Source organism: Lepisma saccharinum, chromosome 3 (assembly GCF_977018435.1).
Source record: "Lepisma saccharinum chromosome 3, izLepSacc3.1, whole genome shotgun sequence".
NCBI classification, from domain to species: Eukaryota; Metazoa; Arthropoda; class Insecta; order Zygentoma; family Lepismatidae; genus Lepisma; species Lepisma saccharinum.
This window is the reverse complement of record NC_139231.1, coordinates 52134256-52153222: the sequence shown is the minus strand read 5'-3', so window position 1 is coordinate 52153222 and position 18967 is coordinate 52134256. Positions and strand designations below refer to the sequence as shown.

Genomic DNA, 18967 nt, shown 5'->3' with positions numbered 1-18967 from the left:
CAATCTGCAGTGGAAGTCAGCATTAAAAAGAAATACTAAGTGACGATCATGTTATCCATTTCTTTAATGTGAAAAACATTTATGAGACTGGTATTGAAGTATCATGGTCGTGGGATCATGCTCTCTATCTTCAGGCTGGGATTCAAGGGGTTAATGTCCATTTAACTTACCTACAAGTTTCTTGTGAACACTTCAGTACTAAGTCATGAAAACATGACCATTGATGGACATGAATGATTTTTCATAGTTAAGAACTTGTGTACTCTATCCTCTCAGTTACATTTCCTTTGTCACGTTTGGCTAATTGTGAAGATGAGGCCGAATGATGATATAATTGATAAATCGACAGTCACAAATACCCATGCCCAGACCAGGATTCGAACCCGGAATCCAGGTGCCATATTGTGATGTACTAACCACTCTGCCACAGAGGCCTGCATATTGGTGCAAGAGTCTTCCTTTATATCAAGTAGCGTCAGAGGCGAAATTAAAAAAAAGGCGGGACATGAATTAAAAGGAATGGACAGTTTCAAATAAATCGGGAAACATGATAGCCTTACATCAGTGGTTATAAAACTAAAATTACGAAATATTGCAGTGGCATGGTTCCTTCCAGAAACAACCTTTCATTTGTGCAAGGACAATACCGAAATTCTTGGAAAATTTGAAAAAATCATCAACGTTATTTCCGCAGGTTTTTCTTTTTGTAAGTTCAAATTTAAGAATTTCATCGCTCGAGGATGGGGCATGGCCCCATACCCCCCAATCCTTGTGTACGGCCTGATTGGAAACGGCAGTTTTCATTCCAATGTGGAGAACAAAGAAATAGTAAGTAGAATTCGAGAATTTTATAGATCGGGAAATCCGGAACATGTCATATTAGTATTGATAAAGCAATAATGGATTCTCGACTCTCGAGTAATATTTTGACAAAATGCTGATTGTGCTTTTGCTAGTAGGCACTGGCTGTATTGGATGTCATTGAAGATGGCGTAGAAGTGTCCGAAGGTTTCTGCTGAAAGCTATTTTCAGCCGTTTTTTTGTAGTTTGTTGAGTGGAATATACATGTAAGTTTATAAAATAATCATGTACATAATTGTTATTGTTTATGTAACGTGAGCTGTATCTAGCTACATCTTAATTCCAGTTTTGTATTCGGATCTGAACCTTTGACGTACCAAACGGTCAAGGTTGACAAAAGTCAGTTAACTCAAAAATTAAAACGAACGGCTTTACAAAAATATAAAGGTACACAAAACAACTTTATTATGTTACTTTAACATAATTTTTGGAGATATTAAGTAGTATATACTGTAACAGAAATAACCTGAGCAAATACTTATGATGAGAGTTACAAGAAAGTCCGTCCTTATTATTTTGTGTGGTTGACGACAGAACTTTTTTCTTTGCTAGTATTCATATGATATGTTTCGTTCTCGGATGTTACTTTTTGTAACGTATCTTTCTTATTATTATGTAATGTCTATTATGGATATTATATGAAGAAGGAACTTGATAACGCAGTCGTCGACCGGTGAAATAGGCTGCTTCATAACGCGACTTGTTAGAAAGATGATATTCTGCAAATTAGAATAGTATAAAAGCTGTCACGAACGTTATTTTATTACCCGTTCGATCTCCGGTCAACACCTCTCACTCGTTTATTTCGTCATTTTTAACATTCGTACTTACCGATTCTGCATTGCGAAAAATTGTTGAAGGTGGGATTTTGCCTTTTCCACGAAAATAATTTCCATTTTTCACATTAACAGTAATTATTGTTCTTGATGTTTTCGCTTCTGTAACACACAATATGGCGGGCACAGCTGCGGATCATGAGTGGGTATGCAGTGTTTCCAACCTTCTGAACCGAAAAATGTCCAACGAACCATTCCCGCATAGCCCCAAATACCATTCACGCATAGCCCCACAAACCATTCATAGTAAGGTTAGGTTAGGCAAATAGTTAAAATTAACTTTCTTGACTGAAAAATGCCCCACGAATCATTCCCACATAGCCCCAAATAACATTCACAGTAAGGTTAAGTTAGGCAAACATAGTTAAAATTTGGGGTCATAGTAATATCAGGAATGTATATTTCGTTTTCTCATATTCTTGCAAAACAGCATCGTGGTTGGAAACACTGACAGGGGGCTACGTCATCGAACGTACGCAACATCCGGAACACATAGAGGAAGCAAGTAAAAGCGACGGCATTTGTGCGTCGGAGATATATTTCTCTTCAAAAATACATGAATTCCCGGTCCACTAGATTCAACGATGAAAAAAAATATGTCCACAAACTTTGAAAATGCTACAAAAACTCATTTTCGTAAGTAGTTTCTTCTGTAAAAATGAAGAGATCCGTTGACCGGAGATTGAACAGTTAGTTATTTTAAATATTTTTGGTAAAACTTCGGTATGGTCCCAACACCTCTCACTCGTTTATTTCGTCATTTTTAACATTCGTACTTACGTATTCTGCATTGCGAAACATTCTTCAAGGTGTTATTTTGCTTTTTTCAAGAAAATAATTTCAATTTGTTACTTGAGGAGTAATTGTTGTTCTTCCTTTTTTGCACTTCCGTAAGACACAGTATGGCGAGACAGCTTGACTAGCGTGGTAGATCATCAGTGGGTATGCTGTGTTTCCAACCTTGTCAACCGAAAAATCCCCACGAACCATTCACGGATAGCCCCAAGAACCCTGCACGTGTAGCCCCACAAACCATGCACGGCAAGGTTAGGTTAGGCAAACATAGTTAAAATTGTCATCTTCTTGCACAAAATGGCATGGTTGGAAATACTGACAGGGAGTTACGTCATCAAATGTTTGTAACATTTGGTTCACGTAGTGCAAGCAAATGAAAGGAACAGCATTTGTGCATTGGAGAGATATTTCTGTTGAAAAATACATGATTTCCCAGTGAAATAGATTCCACGATGAATGAACTTCTAAATGCTACAAAAACTCATTTCCGTAAGTAGTTTCTTGTGTAAAAATGAAGAAATCCGTTGGGACCATATTTTTTTCGCAAACAATAAGTGCATCGCTTTTATGTTTGCGAGTTCATCCAACAAGGAGCGGAAAGGAAAATTGTAGCACAGTAACGTTACTATGGGTCATTCCATGTATAATCACCCAATTGAAAGATAAAAACTTGCTTCAAGTAATGGATTTGCTTCCAATGTTTTTTCACTGATACATACTTAGTCCAATATGAGAAATATGTAATATTAGACTTGTCCAACAAATATGTTGAAAGTTACACATTTTTGAAAATTTGAAGATATTTGCGTATGATTCTCACAGGTTGTGTGTAAGGACTAGGATCGTGCGTAGAAGGTTGGAAATGAGTGTTAAATAACACTGCTCGACATTTTGAAAGAAGTTGAGTGATGTTTTGAAATTGATAGGTGATCCTTAATGGATTTTTTTGTGCTGAGTTTGATGATACCCCATTTTCCTCTATTGTCAGTTTTTTCACAAAAGGCATAAGCTGGTTTTAGTTGTGGGTTGTACTACTGGTGCAGGTGGTGCAGTAACTATCCAAAACAAATTACCCCTCCCTCTCAGATATAATAATTACGGCTGAGCCGATGTATCAAATGGCATCGGTAAGCATCGGCTGAATTTTTTCCACCGGTACCATTGTTCTTGATTCTCTAGAACCACGGCCAAGACCAATATTTGTTCTCATCAAAAGTTATTTCACCCTTCCTTGTGACAGATTGGTCAACACAAGAAGCTCCGCGTGTAGTTTTCTGGACAACCCCCACCCTCCTGGGAAGTATATAATTGAAAAGATTAAAGACATGGGCTAAGTAAAAGCTAAGACCAATCTTCTCGAAGGCACAGAACTACTTAGTAAAGGCTGTGCGGAAATAAAATAAATCATCCATTTCCAGTTCCTGCTCGCAACCTTGTGGGGTAAGAAAGATGGAACAGTTTTAAAACCAGCATTAGTCTCATACTGGACTGTTTCCAGGCCAGATGATGGTGGAGTACCAAAAAGCACTTTCTTGGGAAAGGTGGGTAAGGTTTCCTTTTAATTCATTTTATCTACATTCAAGCGAGGGGGGGGGGGGGGTTATGGATTCAACAATTTCTTCTTGTGCTCTTCTCTTCTTTGTCTTTTATGTAACTGTTGGTATTGGCCGATACTGCAGCAACTTGATTTTATTGCAAATGACAGAGAATGATGGACAGCACAGCATAAACAGAACTGGCCATTGAGAGAAGTGAAACGTTCTAGTATTTATTCGCGTCGTATTATTATACTATTAATATTAACTTAATAATACTCAGCTGTGAACGATGATACTCGGTGAAGTACACAGACTCCTCTCAGGTACAGGGATAGTGTTAGGTAAAGACAATATTCACAGCACAGAGAAATAAAACCACATTACTGCAGTATGTATAAACTGAAAGGTTTTATTCTTTATTTATTGCAATTATAATGCAAATATACTTGAGATGAAGGCGAGGATTTCGCTTTGTCGATGAATTGACTCAAAACTCGAATGTGTGGCTATCGGCAAGCCTATGATCACATAGACCTAGCTTGCGCCCCGAACTACCACACCAAGAGATATGATAACTGAGCCAATATTTGCTCTTTAGCCTTTTATTTCCAAATTAATCCTTAGGCTAACTTTATTATTTGATGTAGAATGGTTGCAGTATTGTGCATATCACCTATGCATGGCTATCGGCGTACCTATGATCACATAGGCCTAGCTTGCACCCCAAACTACCATACCAAGATGTATGCACAACACCGAGGAGTTCTTTTTAAGTTTAAAAGCTTCATCGATCCATGGCAAAAAATGTGATGATCTCTTACGTGATATCCTCGCTTTTATACTCTTTTCGAGAACACAGATTAAAGTACAGATGAATCACTCACTATCTACAAAAGGATACTATCAACAAAACTGACATCTATACATCTTTAGAAATACAAATTCGTATAGTGCACTCTTGCAAACATGAAGATACATTAAACTACTCATAACAGAGCATAAAATACAATAAACATTAAACAAAAGATATACATTACAGACAAGGTGCATTATTACATATAATATCAAAGAAATTACGCTTTCTTTTACAAAAATAAATACCTTAGTGACATATCTTCTACTGGTGACATCACATAAAAATATGGATCATATCATCTGCCCCTTCCTTTCGGAAACTAAGTTTCAGGAAGGAAGTTATCTACCTGGAGGAATCTTAGTTTTAGTACAAATTCTTTCTTTTTATCCTCCGAAAAACACACCAGTTTTAGGTTATCCAAGTTAACCTTATCATATAATTCTTTAGTCCTTGGAATTAGCAATGTCACAACATTATTTTCCACTTTGTCCACTAGATAAGGTCCTATCCACAACATAAATAACTTTTGAATGGTCCTATCTAGTGAGGAGCTTAAGGAATGGTTTTTAACCATCACGAAGTCTCCAACTGTCACTGTCTTGGCATTTCCCTTCTGTTTTATATTCTTCGATAGCTTCTTCTTCTCCCTGACTTGGGCTAAGAATAATTTGGACTTCCAATCTGGTTGGGCTTCTTCCCGTTTGGGCCAATTGAAATGGGTTAGGATATCTCTGTGTATGGGATGGTTGAAGAATAGTTCAGCAGGTGAATATCCAGTAGTCTCAGAAATGGAATAATTAATTAACCAAACAACTTTTGATATGTATCGAGACCAAGTCTGATGTTCTCGATAACAAAATAAACGAAGTAATCTGACTATCTCTTGATTTGCTCATTCTACCAGGTTCCCCTTTGGATTGTAAGCTGTTGTGCAAACGTGATGGATACCAAGCTTTTTGGTAAATTCGCGCCACTGCTTAGAGGTAAACTGAGCTCCTCTGTCGCTCAGGGTAAACGTAACGTTTGGATAGTGAGCAAAATATCCTCTCTGAAGCGTGTTTATAATTTCTGTGGTGCTGGCAGTTCGTAAAGCATATGCGGAGACAAAACATGTACCCACATCAATAAGGCTCAAGATGTACTGGTATCCATTAGACCGAGGAAGCTACCCAATCAAGTCCAGAGAAAGCATCTCATGAGGTTGCTTGGGACTGATATGAAGGGTCTCTTTGAGTATCCCCAATTTGTCTGGTTTACTCTGGGCACAAATTTCACAATCTCGGATGTACTGAATCGCTTCAATGTCTTGGATACTCCAAAATGTCCAGCTTCATCATGAATTACTTTCAAGAGAGGTTGGTTCATTACCACCGGAACTCACAATTTCCAAAGGAACTGATTATCCGATCCTTTCTTTAAAAAAAATCCCTTCCTGAATGCGATACGAACGATGCAATATGAGGTTAGGTTCCTGAGAATTTAGAGATTGGAGTAAATTTTTTGCAGAATTCATCTTCAGATTGTGCCTCTCTCCACTTGTCGACGTCATCTATTTCTCCTCTTTCGGCCCACAAGTAGTTTATTCTGAATGTCTGCTGGCTATTTTCAGGATGAATCTGGGGTATACCATTAGCAGGATACTGAGGTAAAATATCTGCCACATCGTTTTGGTGACCAGAGACATATACTATTTTATACTGGTACTGTTGGCTAGCAAGTCAAACGACTGTTCCAGTTACGGGCCTCTTGTAACCATACCAACCCTTTATGATCACTGTAGATAGTGAAGGGCCTACCTTTCAAATAAACAGCATAGCTACTTCTCAACTCCAAAGATTATGGCCAAACATTCTAACTCATGGATGGAGTAATGGCATTCGTTCTCCTTCAGTTTTCGGCTTGCATACTGAATGACCTTTCTCTCTTCACCATCCATTTGGAAAAGAATACTACTCAATCCTTTCCCAGAAGCATCGCATTGGATACAGAATTCCTGTTCAAAATCAGGCTGTGCTAATTCAGCATCTCTTACAAGTTCATTCTTCAGTCGCTGGAAACTTTGTTCTTCCTCGTCTCCCCAAATCCAACGTTGATTTTTACCTAACAGCTTGGTGAGCGGTTCAGATTTGGCTGCAAAATTTTCAATGAACTTCCGCCTCCAGTTGGCGAGTCCAAGAAATTTCCGAACATCCTTTCTAGTTGTAGGTTTAGGAAATAACTTAACGGCTGAGTTTTTGTCTAATTGGATTCTGATCGCATCTCCAGAAACAATGTGACCCAAGTAGGTTATTTCCTTTTTGACAAATTCACACTTTCGCAGCTTTATAGTCATCCCCACTTCTTGGAGTCGCTGCAACACTTCGTCCAGATGTTTGAGATGCTTGGAGAGTTCTTTGTCGAAAATCAGCAAGTCATCCATATATTGAGTTAGATACTCTTCGGTTTCAGGACCAAATACAGCATGCATGGCAGCTATGAAAATTGACACAGCACTACAGATACCAAAAGGCATTCGAGCAAACATCCACTGACGTCCTTTATAGGAGAAGGCAGTACATGGTTGAAAGTCAGTTTTTACAGGGATCTGTAAATATCCAGAAGCCAGATCCAGATTTGTAAAATAACGAGCACCTTTAAATTTTTGTAAGTCATCCGAAATGGGCTCAACTGAATTTCGTGGAACTTGTACAATTTTATTCAAATTTCTGAAGTCAATGCATGGGCGTACTGTATCGTCAGGCTTGTCTACTACAATTAAAGGGTTCAAGTAAGGGGAATTACAAGGCATTATAACACCCCATTGTCTCCACTTTTCTAATTCTTCCTCCAGGAGTTTCCTTTTTGCTATAGGTATGGGATATGGAGATCGATACACAGGTTCTGTGGTGGTGAGTTCAATCTCACACTGGAAGTTTTTAATAGTACCTGGTCTCTCGGAAAATACATCTTTATGCTTCAGTAAGACTTCCTTCAATTGGGATCTACCCCATTCGCATAAAATCTCATTCGCATTGACCTTCCGAAGAATGTCGTCAGGACTAGCCGTCCACTGATTGACATGGCAATCTTGACGGACATTTCTTACATACGTCCCTTTCGAAGATCCATTATTCACGAGGTCCTGCTCTACCGGAACTCCGTCTACGGTGAGGGATAACTTCTCGTGCTGTAGGTCAATTCCTGCTTCATATTTCCTGAGGAATGGGAGGCCCAAAATAAAGTCAGCTTTGAGACCTTTCAAGACAAACATGTCCTCCAATAAATTTCTTCCAGCAATCTCTAGATATGCTTGTCTACATCCCACAACTCGAGTTTTGTTTCTCCCAGTGAAATCAGTCAGCCTAACATCTGGACATGTTTGTAACTGCAATGACGGCAGCTTCTCTTTAATCCTCTTCCAAATGGTGTAGCTCATGAGATTACATTCACTGCCAGTGTCCAGAACACAAATAAAATCGATGCCTGTTACAGTTGCTTTAATTAACGGAGCCCTGGGTAAATTTTCCTTTCTAACTGCCTGCTGTAGTGCTCTATCTAAACTTTGTTCTCCTTCATTGAGAGTCAGCACAACAAAAAGATGATTATCTTCACTATTTATAATGCTATCATCTGTTCCCAGAGAAGTCCAAGATTTTAGCCCAACCGTGATCGGGAACGAAGAATTCACGTTGGGCGACTGGCTAAATCCGACTGCATACCACTCGGATTAGCACTAGTCGATGGTGCCCAACAAAAGTCTCTTGTTATGTCGACGCTTTGACGTTGCTCGCTCGTCAAACGTGCCGCAGAAGGTTCAAACGGAGGCGCCGTCGCTCTGAAGTTACTGGGTTCAGAGGCATTACGTGAAGAGTCACGGGAATGGTCCTCTGGATCAGATCTGGAACGACGCGGCCCACGTACATAGTTGTTCCTGCCATTCCTTCTCTGAGGATTACGTCGTCTGTTGTAATTGGAATATCCATTCCTCTGGTTCTGCATAACTTATCTGACTCTGGGTTGTTGGTTTCCAATTCTATTTTGTCTGGGAGCATTTCCCTGGCCTGCACCTTCCCTATTCCACACAGGCTTCCAACTGTCCTGCTCCTCAAGCACCTCGAATCTTTTCAAAAAATCAGCAAGCTGTCGTACAGTTCGAGGAGAATTAGCCAAACTCAAACTGCGGACTCTATATGGAAGCTGGGAGATGATTAAGTTCACTATCTCTGGTTCTACATAACGGGCAGACAGATTGCGGTAGGCTGAGTAAATGGACCATGCGTATTCCTCCATACTCATACCAGACTGCTTTGAATATCTGCGAGATCTCACTGCCGTCAGCTGCCTCTCTTTGGCCTCTTCAGAAGCATATTGCTTGCGAAAGCGGCGGCAGAAATCAGAATAGGACCTGAACTCCAACTGATTTGCTTGAAACCAATGCTCAGCCTGGCCTTTGAATAACCGAGGAATAATTTCCAATCGGTATTCGTATGGAACTTGCATTAAATCAAAGTTGATATTAAGTTCTTTTAAATACTGTTCAGCATTCTGGGCTTCCAGGTCTCCCTTGAACTTGGACAAGGAATTAAGGTCTGCCATCCTTGGGGTTCCTGTCGTTGGTGACTCATCTGACCTGCTTCTCACATTTCCATGCCTTCGTGTTCGCTTCCTGATGTTTGCTTGATACTGAGAGTCAGAGCTGGTGCTGGGAGAGGAGGAACTGCGATCTTTCTTCCTTTCTGGACGTTTCCTCTTTGCCTCTTCTTCATAAGGACGATGCCGTGTCCTGCGAGATTCACACTCTCTGTAACCTCTTGTCATCGCCCGAGAGACTAAAGGTAGGTGGAACAGCAGATGCCACTTCATTAGCCCTTGAATCAGCAGTAACTCGTTGGCGACATACTTGTTTGTCTTTTCTAGTTCTCTCTCCACCTGTTCTGTCCATCGCTTCATTTAGTTCAATGTTAATGGTTGGCAACACTGCTCTCTCAACAACTGCAGATGGATGACCAGCTGTTCGAGATCCAGTTTCTGTTTCCGTTTGCCGGGAAACGTGCATAGTCTCTAACTGATTCGTAAGTTGTTCTACTTGAGTCTTTATTTCCTCAACATCCTTGCTTCTTTGAGACACAACTACGGAAATCTGACTAATATTTTCTTGGACCTCAGCCCGGAACTGTATTTTGTCAGTCTCGGCCTCGGCCAATATCTGTTCCATCGTCAGCTGTTTTTCAATAATCTTATTGCACTCCTCAGTGAATCTCGAATTAATATCCTCTACATCGATGCGAACACTTTCCGTAGCTTTATTAACATCGGCTGCCAAGCTACGCCGGAACTCATCAAAGTCCATCTCTCTAGCCTGCCGAATTTCTTCAGAGAATCATGGACTCACCACCTCTAATAAAATTCATGACGACTCCCATGCACGCCAAACGTATGAGCTAACATTTTGTTGCAGTAGGTTTAAATTCTGGCATCGTGAAACACTGCAACTGATTTCTCTCATTCACAATACGCAACCGACCATTTGAAGTATCTAGCAGCTATGACAATTTCCGCTCAGTCTTAGTGTTATCGTGTTCACAAAATTAATGTTCCTCGCCAAAATTTCTTAATTGGAGCATTAAACAAAATCAACACATTATTACTTTTTTTAATGTAGCTCTACGATGGCGAAGATACGTTGCTCGAGAAAGCTGTTTCCATATTAGTTCTCAGCAATAAACTTACTGTCAAGTGTAGATAAACAGTTGCCTACATTACAATTTCAAAATGGAAATATTGTCCACGTAGACTTGCGCAATGTAATAAACTATTTTTTGTATTTCGCCTCCAACAAAGTTGCTGTGGCTGTTGGATTATCTTATTGTAGATGGGTTTTGATTTGATTTGATTTAGTTTATTTTACTTCGCGTTTTGTGCCTCTTGGCTAATTTGCGAAGATGGGGATGAGTGATGAAATGATGAAATTGATGAATGGACATTCACAAACAACCAAGCCCGACCGGGATTCGAACCCGGGACCCTTGGCGTAGATGGGTTTTGATTATACACACGTTTAATGTATATTTTCCCAACTGTTTTAACTATTTATAATAAAATATACGCGGTAAATAATGGAAGTTGACATGCAGTTCACATGTTGCAGCTAGGTCCTCCCCAGTGTAACAAAACGAAGGGGCTCCGACGTCTAGCCTCGATTAGCCTATTTGTGCACAAAGTTGACTTGAAACTAGGCTTGTCAACCCTCTCGGAATGACCGAGAGTCTCCTGGGACCGAACTCACTCTCCCGGTCTCCAGGACAAATTTTGTTTTCTCCCGGCATGACAAGATTGAGTATTATTACATTTTCATTATTATCATTTTTCTTTTTTCAATTGGTATTCACTAACAGAGTTAAGAGACTTGTTATTGCAAAAGAAACAATTAAACTTCAAAATATTATTTCGAAGGTTCATGAAAAATTAGTCCATATTTATCTGAGTGAGATGAAGGAGAGATAGAAAATTTAAACATATTGTTGCCCCAAAGCGTTTACACCACAGGTGCAGAAAACGAAGATTTGATTTGATTTGATTTAGTTTGTTTTACTTCGCGTTTTGTGCCTCTTGGCTAATTTGCGAAGATGGGGATGAGTGATGAAATGATGAAATTGATGAATGGACATTCACAAACAACCAAACCCGACCGGAATTCGAACCGGGACCCTTGGCGTCGCATCGCGATAACCACTTTTTTTTTTTTTTAAAAAAAAAAAAAAGGAAATACCCCCTACACGGAGGTATCCCCCACCATTCACTCTTTTTCTCACTTTTACACTTTTCACCACTCGGCCACAGGGTCGGGCAGAAAACGAAGAGAAAGGCATTGTCTCGAGACTTCCTTATTTCCCTGCACCCAATTTTGGTTCTTTATTCAGATTTAGTTCGTTATTGCACAGTGTGGTTATCAGTTCTTGTCATTACCAGTTTCAGATCGTGAGAAAAGAAAAGAAAGTATTACTACAATGCAATTCAATAATGCGTGGAATAGTTATTTCGATTGGTTAAAAGAGTCAGTTTGAAAAGGAATGTAGAGGCCCTATACGTGTAAGACTGTAGAGTATATTAATTTTGATCTGTTTAGTTACAAATTGTGGTTGCTCTGTTGCTTTGATAAAATTTTGTATTCCCAATAAAACAGGTTTCAAAATCCTGGGGGACGGGGTATTTCCCCCACCAAACATTTTCGGGGGCGGGGAGAGTTTTTGTTACAACAAACAAGAGATAAGCAATTACTTTTAATTTGAACTATACTGTGCTAAGAATAATATCGAATACATACACAAATTAGTGTAGTTGTGAGTGTTCAATGTTTTTTCTCTCTCAAGAGATCATTAACAATTCTACTTCAATACACACAATAAAAGTAAAACAAGAATGCAAAACAATAATAACTATGAAATCTAATTGATTTATATGAACATAAAGCAAAAACTTAATAAAAACTTACACATAATAAAACCACTTCAACTATTTCATAATTTATTAACATCTTTAACCAATTAGTAAAGGACGTAGTTTGCTACTTTATAATATCTGATATTTAACAATAACAAATTTGTTTATTTATGGATAATTAATAATACATTTTTAAGTTAGTAATTTATTTTTACTTTTAATAACATTATGAATATGTATATCGTATAAATTATATGTATGTTTGTGGGGAGGGGCGTTTGTAGATTAAGATCTTTCTCCCCCACCCCCAACAGTCTTATATGATTTCGCACCCTGCAATAGAAAGTCCACAGCTAACATTCAGGGCATTAATCTTCCATAACATTTTAATCTAAAGCGTTCAAAAGCTGCAAAGAAATCTCCCGGAATTTTATTTTTTTGAAGTTGGCAAGTCTACTGGAGGGTCAAATTCCTGTTACAGCTTCCTTCCTCTTCTCTTAGCAAATACTTGTAATAATAACTGGATTGAGCAGTCATTAAAGATTCCTTTCTCAACACGAAATATTTTGATTTTCCTTTGTGCTATACCAATGAACTATCAAGGCATATAAGCTGACATGGCATCAAAATGTGTTTTTCAGAGGATTCAAACTCACGATCTAAAGCCTTCCTGCTCTTCAAATATACATGTGCATTTTTCAGTGCTGCCATTAAAAGTAACAAACACGCAGGTGTTTATTTCGCTGTATACCTCCATCTATCTCTCCCCCTCCCCCCATTCAGCACGAGAAACCGGTTCTGCAAATGTAGTTTGCCTGCTATTTCACGAGCGTCAGGTGGATGAAACCTTTCAACACAGACGTTACTTGGCTCGTACCCAGCGAACAACGTCCTACCTGTCTGGAAGGAGAGTTTCCCTCCCCTACGTCCGGAAATACAAAAGGATAGCACTGTACACTACAATATCGAGCCAACATGTTGAGCTGCCACTTGAAACGTTCTAGTATTTATTTGCGTCGTATTATTATACTATTAATATTAACTTAATAATACTCACCGGTGAACGATGAGACTTGGTGAAGTACACAGACTCCTCTCAGGTACAGGAATAGTGTTAGGTAAAGACAATATTCACAGCACAGAGAAATAAAACCACATTACTGCAGTATGTATAAACTGAAAGGTTTTATTCTTTATTTATTGCAATTATAATGCAAATATACTTGAGATGAAGGCGAGGATTTCGCTTTGTCGATGAATTGACTCAAAACTCGAATGTGTGGCTATCGGCAAGCCTATGATCACATAGACCTAGCTTGCGCCCCGAACTACCACACCAAGAGATATGCAATGATAACTGAGCCAATATTTGCTCTTTAGCCTTTTATTTTTAAATTAATCCTTAGGCTAACTTTATTATTTGACGTAGAATGGTTGCAGTATTGTGCATATCATCAATGCATGGCTATCGGCGTACCTATGATCACATAGGCCTAGCTTGCACCCCGAACTACCATACCAAGATGTATGCACAACACCGAGGAGTTCTTTTTAAGTTTAAAGCTTCGTCGATCCATGGCAAAAAATGTGATGATCTCTTACGTGATATCCTCGCTTTTATACTCTTTTCGAGAACACAGATTAAAGTACAGATGAATCACTCACTATCTACAAAAGGATACTATCAACAAAACTGACATCTATACATCTTTAGAAATACAAATTCGTATAGTGCACTCTTGCAAACATGAAGATACATTAAACTACTCATAACAGAGCATAAAATACAATAAACATTAAACAAAAGATATACATTACAGACAAGGTGGATTATTACATATAATAAAGAAATTACGCTTTCTTTTACAAAAATAAATACCTTAGTGACATATCTTCTACTGGTGACGTCACATAAAAATATGGATCATATCAGAAGTTCACATGAAAATATTAACAAATATCTCAAGACATTTTAAAGTGTTATGACGCAACATGAGAATAATTTGGAAGTTAATTGAAGTCATTAGAGAAATGTGATGTGATGATTTTTGTTTTGATTTAGTGTTTTAAGTCCACTTTATGCACAGTAAGGCTAATCGGGACTGGACCTACAGTTTAAATTGGGATCCGAACCACTACGTGCCTCCACCGGGTATAACCCGGGACCCCTTGATTACAAAGCGAGGACGCAACCACTGTGCCACGGGGAGGCCCCTGTGATGTGATGAGTTAGTATGACTCAGTTAACTAGCCTTTGTTATTTTTAATTGGAATTATACAAGTATCAGTATCAGTGGGAATCAGTGAAAGTATCAATATCGGTTCAAAGTGGTATCCGATCAACCCTAATAATGATACCAATACATTTTACACACCATACAGGTATATTCAGGTATATTCCATGCGTGAAAGTAAAGGGCTACGTGTTGAATTTAACCCTATCATATCAGTAATGTGGCCTTTAATAGAGGCTTAAAAAGCATTTTCTGTCATATGAGAAGTGTTTTTAGGAAAGAAATAGACTAATATAATGTAATCATAAAGAAAATAATGTCTGTAACCTCCTCGCCTCAACTTCCTGTCTGTATCACATTTTTAGCATCCAGCAGTAATCTGCCATCATACTTTCATTCCACCTGCCCTAGTTTCTTTTTTCATTTCTGCAATGTCTTTGTGAAATTGCTTGCCAGGTTCCTTGCTGAAGTCTTCAAGATTACTTGGAAAGAAAATCCAGGTGCGAGTACAAAATATGTATTTTGAGACTCATTTTGTAATCAAGATTATTGAAGATGTTCAACATGTTCTGCACATACTGTTCATGATTGTTAGTGTTTATTTCCGAAAAAGTTTGCAATTATGTCTTAGAAACATTCCCCTGCATCTTTCACTTGTGTCATGGTATTTTCAAATTGCCTGTTGGTTATCAATTTTCTGATTTGTGGGTCAACAAAATTACCATTGATAAGTTTATCCAAAGTGATGGGTGGAAATTTCCTGGCAATATCGTGAAATCTTTGCCTTCTCTGTTCAGTGCTTCATGCAGTAGCGGCTGCTGCCTATTCACACGTACATACCCAAATTAATGTGTAATGTAATTAGTTTTTATTATATTTATTCATTGAATGCCATTTCTTCACAACATAAAATGTTCCCGGATCACATCACCTACCTGTTTTTGAATTTCTCTCTTGACAAATGACGTTCACATAAATGACCTTCAAAGTGAACACCTTTGTGGTGCTGTTCTCGGAGACAAGTAGAAAATGCAAAAAGTCTCTTATGGCAATCGGACTCACTTCGCACTAGAAATTGAGAAATAGTACCTAGAAGCATGCATTGATTTTCCTCTTCATAATGTAGGGTTGCAATTGCTTTCCAGTCTTTGTTGTGTGACAGAGTCAGGAGCATTGCAAATTTGTGGGATTGTTTTTAGAAATGTAAATTTTGATAATCTCTCACACCTCATACTGTTCCGAGCAAAGCAAGGGTGGGAAAGAAAGGGCAAACAGCTGACAGTGAAACCAGAGTTGTAAACAAAATATTGCATTGCAACAATGAACTGCCTTTGCTTAGTATAAAGAAAGAATGAATGAATTTGGCAACAAGTTTCGCTTGGATCTGTGAGGGAGGAAGAATGTTGTGAAACAAGAGCAAAGAGACTGCTCAAGAAACAGAAGTTTGATGTTTTGCAGTCAAAGGTGGAAAAGAGGAGAGAGAAATTATTTTTTCAGTCTGGTGTTTTTTGAGATTGGGATTACAGGTTGCAAATAGTATAGAGCTTTGACATATGTTCATGATGTGTAGTGAAGAAACACTTCATAAAAGTGATTGGCCATTTAAATGTCATTTGAGATGTCATATCGAAAGACAATTCTTTGTGTAGTTTGGAATACACGTGTGGGATGAACTTGAGAGTTAGTGTAGTGGCTAATTTCCACTAAGATGACATAGGAGTTAAGATCTGGTGCTTTCTGGATGAGAGGGATAAAATCCCGTATTCAAAATGGATGCACTGGTCTTTGTGTGTCGTATGATATCATAATGGAGGTAAGATCTGTCAATTTTTGCCTTGTAATCAAGGGGTCCTGGGTTTGATACCCGGTGGAGGCACAAGTGGTTCGGATCCCACTTTAAACTGTAGGTCCAGTCCCGATTAGTCTTACTGTGCATAAAGTGGACTCAAAACAACAAATCAATCAATCAAGATCTGTCAATTTTCATTATTGGATATTCAGCTATGCAGGGCCAGATGCGATGGGTGGAATACATTGATACAGATGCTGGAAAAAAATATGTTTATCTGAGAGTAATGAGAGTTACTTAAAAAATGAATTAAACCCATTCATAATGTCGTAGGAATTGGTGTCATTTAGATACTATACATTTAGATGTATTTGGAAGTTCATCAAAAATTTTAAATATTCAGAGTTTAATTTTGTATTTTTGTCATAGAACAGTCAATCCAATTCATTATTCAGTGCACATGTGTTATGTCCTAATATTTATGACATAAACAGAAATAATTATCTCAAGATTGGAACTTCATAATTAATATATTAAAACTTGTAACAAGGTGGATTACATGATTAAAACTTAAATCATCCATAAGACATATAAACAAGATGCATAATCGTTGCTATGCACAGAATATATACATTGGCCATAACTGCTAGTTCACCACATACAATAATGTATTTTATAATATATATCAATCTTCTCCCCTTCTAGAGAAAACAAACTTAAGAGGGTAAAACGCTCTTGGCCTTTTTACTCTTTGAGATTTCCTTCTTACAAAATCACTTCCTCCCTTCGAAGACGAACTTGTTCCTGGACCAAGTCTGCTCGCTTCCTTCGAATATGAGCTACTTTCTTGCTTCGGAGACGAACTGTGACCATTGTGTTCTTCACTGTCGCTTAGTTCCTGCCGATGCATTTCATTTTTAATTGGAGGATATAAATATGCATGATATGCACTATCGTCATATTCCTTGGATATTTCTGACTGATTTGAATCTCCTCCTGTTTCATGGAGAATCTTTAAAAATGAATAGTGTACATTTCTGTATCTGCCACTTTCTACATCTCTTACTTTATACACAGCAAAACTGCATCTTTCAATAATCTCTCCTTTCCGATATATCTTTCTTTCAGGACAGTAATAATATACTTTATTTCCAATTGAAAATTTCTCACATTCATAATGAACATTTTCAGTGTCATCTTTAATGATTATATTACTTGCAGTGTTGTAAGAAAACATTAATGAACTTGGAGATGTTCCAGTTGATGGCAATGGAGTGTTGTTATGCCAGTGTATTACTGTACGCAGTAGTGATTCTACTTCAGTGTTTAATTTTCTAACATCCCCTTTTGGAAAATCTCCTATGAGGGTTAGATACCTTTTCACGGTATTGACTGTTCTCTCAGCCAACCCGTTTCCCGAAGGTTTATATGGGCAGGAATGCTTTAGTTCAATGCCCAACCTTTGGCAGAACATCTTAAATTGTTCACTTGCAAAGGGTTGTCCATTATCTGAGACTAACTCTTTTGGAGAACCAAGTATGTAAAATTGGCTTTTTAAATGTCTAATTGCTTCCTGAGCCGTTAAATTAGAACATTGCCAAACATTCAAAAATTTCGTGTGAGCATCAACACACAATAGGAATAAATAACCATTGAAATAGAAATGATCGACATGTAAACGTTCCATGGGTTGTGATGTCGGTGTCCATGATGTAAATTGTCGTTTTGCTGGAGCTCTTGCATTCGTCTGACAAGCATCACATTTTGCAACAAAACTTTCAATGTCAGAAGTCATTTTAGGCCACCAAACTAAATCTCTGCAAATCTGTTTTAATCTCACTACGCCACTGTGAAGGCCATGAATTTGAGTCAGAAACTTGCATCGCAGTGTCTCTGGCAATATAATTCTATTTCCCCACATCAACAATCCATCTTCTGTTGATAGTTCCAGACGTTTCTTCCATAAAGCTACTGCTTCCTCATTGATTTGTGGATCAATTCGTCTTGGCCAACCATTCTTAACGTAAATTGTTATTTTAGACAACAAACTATCGCCTTTTGTATGCTCCTTGATCTCAGATATGCGTAATGGTTGTAACTTTTGTTCTAGATCTGCATACGCTGTCAAAACCAAATCTGATTGCAATTCTTCAGGTAGTGGTAATCTTGACAAAGCATCTGCTATTGGAACTTTCTTAGAATACACTATTTCGTAATTCAGAGATGCCATGAATATTTTCCATCTCTGCCAACGTGCATTGTGTTGCATTGGCACTGGTGTATTCGAATCAAGCAATGATTTTGCAGTCGTTGAATCAGTGTATATTGTAAACTTTTGACCTGCCAGATATAAGTAAAAATGTTTCACAGACGAAACAATGGCTAATGCCTCTCTTTCTCCCTGACAGTAATTCTTCTGAGCAGGTGAAAGTGTAGCTGAAAAACACGCCACTGTTCGATGTTCGCCATTTATCTTGTGCCCTAATCGTCCTCCAACACCGTAGCAAGAACTATCAGTTTCTAGGATTATTTCTTTTGAAGGATCGAAAGGAATTATAGCAGGTGTCCGAACAATCTTATCTTTAACAGCCTTAAATTCCGATATACATTGATTAGACCACAACCATTTTTCGCCTTTC

General features: G+C 38.3%; 1 protein-coding gene across 2 annotated transcripts in view; it reads left to right on the top strand.

Annotated features, from left to right (window-relative positions):
- Window positions 1–970: 970 nt before the first annotated feature.
- LOC145985032 (3'-5' RNA helicase YTHDC2-like) overlaps window positions 971–18967 on the top strand; it is a 108952-nt gene continuing 90955 nt past the window's right edge. For both annotated transcript variants that reach the window (XM_083118542.1, XM_083118541.1), the window contains exon 1: window positions 971–1067. The gene's annotated coding sequence lies outside the window, so the exon portion shown is untranslated. The remainder of the gene's footprint in view (window positions 1068–18967) is intronic.